Below are 4959 nucleotides of genomic sequence, written 5' to 3' on the forward strand. Positions count from 1 at the left end.
GGGGAAACTATAGTTGGGGTTCAAAATCTCCCAACAGCCACAGGGGTAAAGAGGAAATATACGCAGCCCCCTATTACAGTACTGATGGCAGTCGCGGGACCTATGCGCTACCCACTGATAGTGCCTGCTTGACCTTTGCCCCTATTTGACCAGCCGATTACTTGCCGGCCTTGATCAAGCCACCTGTCTAACCAGAATAAAGGACCAAAGGGTGTGTTGCTAGCTGCAGGGCGCAGCGTGCAGCATGCTCAACCCCCCGGACTCCTGTCTCCGGGTAATACGGGATGCCACGCACGGAAAACCCACAGGGGGAGAGTTCTCCCTGGTCCAAGATGGAATGAACCAGGGGTGGGTACACCATCCCCTCTCATAGGCCTTGGTGCCACCAGGAAGCTATTTTGTCTCATCCCTCACTGGTGACCCCTCCAGTAGGGGGTAGGCCCTCTGGTCCGCTCACCAGATCATTGGGACCTCACCCCCCACCGCGGCAAGGCGGCTTCCGTTAGGGGGCCCCTCTGTGAGAGTGTTAGTGTGATATGTTCTCGGGGAGAATTATTTTCCCTACGTTGTTGTATGTAGTTTGTAACCTCGGTCTCTGTGGTGTGATCAAAGTAGGCATTCTCGGTGGGGGAGATTTGGAAATTCTGTTGTCAGAATTCCCTGTGGAGAGGCTCCATCTCCTCCACCGATTCAACCTTCTGTCTGTGTGTGTTGTATATGTATGTGATTGTCTGTTTGTTCGACCCCATGAGATTTTTGAGGAGCCCCCAAATTTCTTGGGGGTCTTTAGTGTTTTGGCATAGTCTTTGCGTGAGTGTTTCCCAGTGGTGTTTGTTCATTACTTTAATTTCGTGTGTAATTTGTGTTTGCATTTCTCTGTATCGTGTGCGTAGTTGTGTGTCCCAGCCCCGCGTTAGTGCTAGTTCATGTAAATGTCTGTATTTTTTTTCTGTATTGTATTTTAGCAATTTCAGTCTTGTGTGTTGTTTTGGGGATGTTGGCCTGTCGGGCCGTCAGTATGTCTGTGTACCACTGCTCAAGGTGGGTTTTTATTGTGTGTGTGGGCTGCCCCTCGAGATTAGTTACCTGTGTGTCTTCAAGTTTTTGTCTGAAGCCCTCCCAGTTTGCATGTTTGAAGGATTCTCGGGGTTGTGTTGGGATCATGATAGGGTTTGTTGACTGTGTTAAAATGACCGGGAGGTGGTCACCTGTTGTGATATGGTAGTGTAGTTGTGCTCTGTGGTTTGCCAAGACTATGTCAGGTGTTGTTGCTGTGTTATGTGTTATATATGTTGGTGTGTGTGGACCGAGGTGTGTGAGTCTGCCTTGTTGTATGAGTGAGGCGAGGCCTCTGTTGTGTGGTTGTAACCAAAGAGTGCGTGGTTTGCGTTAAAGTCTCCCATGATGTATATTGGTTTGTTATGCCTCAGGAGCTGCAAGATGTCAGGTTCTGGTATCTAAGGTCTTCTGGAATGTATAGTGTTGCTAGTATAATGGGTCCATGTGGTGTATTTATTTCGACTGCCAGAAGGTCTGACTGAAAGTTATTGATGATTTTATGTGAGATGTCGTTTCTGATCGAAATAGCTACGCCATCGCTTCTTTCTTGTGATTTGTTGAAAGAGTAGATGGTGTACATGTAGATTTTGAGTGGGGTGGTGTTATTGAGCCCATGGCTGTTAATGAATATGATGTGTGGGTCGTGTCTTCTGTATGTGTTGCACGGTTCAGTTTTTCGTGTTGTCCAGTGGAGTACATTGTGTTGTATGCTGGTGAGGCGTGAGTGTTGTGTATGGTGTGTCATGTGTATTTGTGTTGTTATTCAAGGAAGTACCCGTTATTTAATTTATTTATGTTAGGGCAGTGTTCAATCATGTCGTTTGTGACACGCATGTTGCCTTCCTTGAGGTGTTTGTGTAGCCTCTTGACTGTGACCATGATGGTATGCTCTCTTTTCGTTACTAACCACTTTATTCTTCTAAATTTGATTTCAGAGCCAATTTCAAATCGATCAGAGTACTGATATTTATCGGGATTTTCGGAAAAGAGCCGGATGCCATAGTGTTTGGGATCTGTTGCAGTCCCGTCCATGAGGTGCTCCAGCCCCTCATCATCAGTGAAGGTTCCACTGGGCTCTATAAGGTCCGGTGTAGGAGGTGGGGCATCAGGGGTGCTCAAAGGGATATCACTGGGGATATCCTTGAGCTCCATGACAGTAGGGATTTTTATATTCTTTGGCCTTACTGATTGACGAGAGGAGGAGGCCGTGGAGAGAGGTGCCGAGGTTGCTTTAGGAGGGGGAACTGACTGGGGCTCCGGTGTCTGGGTCTCAGCAAGCTGAGGTTCCAGTGACTGGGGCAGGGACTCGATGGGCTGAGCTTGTGCAGGTTGGGGCTCCGCTGCCTGGGCCTGTGCAGGCTGAGGCTTCGGTGCCTGGGGCTGTGATTGTTCAGGCTGGGCTTGAACAGTCTGGCTGGGGGGTTGAATCACTTTTAGGATAGGTTATTTGCCTCCAGCGCTACTTTTGCATGATATCTGAACCCCTTTTCAGGGGCAATGATATTTTGCATGTGAGCATGCAGGAGGACTACAAGAATCTCCTTGGAGAGATCGTTAGGGAGAGCCAGGTGGATGGAAGGTTCAGTCTTAGTGTGTTTTATCTCCTGGCTGACCTGGTTAATAAGGAGTTTCCAGGCATTGGTGGTGGCCTGCACAGTTTCCTGTGCTGTCTTTTGGGCCACAGCCCTGTATGGTTTGGTTTCCTTTTCTTTTTCTTTCTCCCTGACTTTCTCCTGGGAGATTTTCATAGCCTCCTTCCTGGTAGGACAACTGTTGGCAAATGTCTTGTGGGCACCGCAGCAGTTAAAGCATTTTTTAACGGAACTCCTACAGTCCCTAAAGGAGTAGGTATTAGAGCCGCACTCAGTGCATCTGGCTCTTTTTTCTGCTTTGCAATGGGTTTTAAGGTGCCCATAACCAAAGCAGTTCATTCATTGTTTGAGCGGTGTGAACCCCTCAAATTCTATTTGCCAAGGGGCAACGTATACCTTGAAGAGGTATATCCCCTTCTCTTTTATTTTCTTGGCAGTAGCGTGGTCTGAAAATCTTACTTTAATAATATAGTTAGGTTTCATGACATAAATGTCTTCTACCTGGGCATCTGGGAAGTCCAGTTTCTTTAAGACAAGCTTTAGCTTAACCTTCATATCAATGGGGATTACCGGGGAGAAGCCAAGTTTTTTGAGGGTTAGGACGACATCCTTCGAGAAGAGCTTCTCGGCATGGTTGTCGTCCTCTATCAGTGCCAGGTAGTCGTCATGAATGGTAAAGCACGGAAGTACTCTGATCTGTGCACTAAACAGTGCATTGGCTAGGGTCTTATGTCTTTTTTTGGGTGGGACCACCAAGAGCTTTGATTTTAATTTTGGTCCTTTTCGGTGCATAAGCCGGGTGAGTGGGTGAAGTGGCCAGGTGAGGGATGACGAGTGCGATGACGGAGAGAGAGAGAGGTGAGGAAAGGAGAAGCCTAGACTCGACCCCCTCTAGTGGCAGACTGGTTGCGTTCTCCAGTGCCCTAAAGGATTGGAGCTCTGTGTTGGGCCGCTCCTTATTGCCAATCCTTGCTACAAAGGGACAACAGGTAAGCAGCGCACCACCCAGACGAATACAAAAGTCCTCGAGATGACCATAGGGAGGGGAAAAGAGATCAGGAGGAGAGAAATCACATCTAGATGTCACCTCAGACTGCTGGGCCTCTCTATACAGGTTTCCCTGTGATAGAGAGAGCTGCGGGTCTGAGGAGAGGTGTAGTGTTCCCTTATCACCGTCAATAGTTAAAGAGAGAAAACCGCTGAAGTCAAACACAAGACGAAAGTATTCTGAAGGCAGAATAAATTTGAGGTTCATTTACTTTATTTGAGTTCAATAATGGCAAAGGGTTCACGGAGCGATTGAGGCCTCGGCAGACCAAGGTTGCTCAATGACACTTTGAATTGTTCCTTTTGCAACGATAACAGAAAGTTTATAGACACAGAGTAGCAGTATCCGACCAATCAGCGAGCCTGCTCCCTGCATTGCCAGATATCACTACCCTGCACTAAAGCTCTTTGTTGTGCCCTCGCTTACAGCTCTCGCTGCCCCAGCACCGTTAGACCTATAGGTAACATGTTACCGATTGAGATAATTAATAAAGTGACACACAGACAGCTCCGTCAAGTCACCGTGGTTTGCCGCGACCTTGACCAGGCTAATCGGTGTGTCACTGACCCCTGTCACTGGCCGTTGGTTGACTTACAGGCCCTGAATGTTTGTGTAGCTAAGGCTATCATCACTTGCATTCTCAGCCCAGTGATCAATCATTCTTTGACCTCTTTCTCTGCCCCTGACTTTTTCCATCCTTTCTTGTACTCTTCCTGGGCCTACGAGAGTTCTTGTGACTCTAGTATTCGCCTGGGGGAGGTGTGCAGCCCCAGCCCCCTTGTAGCAGATTGGGACCAGGTACAAAGCCTCGATTCTTGAGAGGAGCTGGAGAACTCCGCCGGATCTTCCTCTTGAGAGGGTCAGGCTGCAGGGTCAGGGAAATTGCAGGTCTCCATAAACCTGCAACTCTAGAGTGTAGGGCTAGGGATAGGTCCCTGGAAAGGGTCACCACTGACTAGTCAAGAAACACTCACACGACCTCTACAGCCCCTTCAAGAGGGGACGGGGGTGAGTCTATAATTCCTGACACCCCTTTGGGTCAGTGGCGTAGTTCACAATCCCACATCTTACCTCATGCCTAAATGAGATTAAATCAAATAACCGATGGCGACCTCTCTTCAATGCTGAAATAAGAACACTAAGGTCATCACTGCTCACGACACTTCTTCATCATCTGCCAGCAATGAAACAAATGGCGCAAAAGAAAAATTCGACATTCCCAGCTGGCCACTAAGCAGTCCTTAAAGCCCAGCTAAAGAG

Source organism: Penaeus monodon, unplaced genomic scaffold (genome assembly GCF_015228065.2).
Source record: "Penaeus monodon isolate SGIC_2016 unplaced genomic scaffold, NSTDA_Pmon_1 PmonScaffold_126, whole genome shotgun sequence".
Classification (NCBI taxonomy): Eukaryota; Metazoa; Arthropoda; class Malacostraca; order Decapoda; family Penaeidae; genus Penaeus; species Penaeus monodon.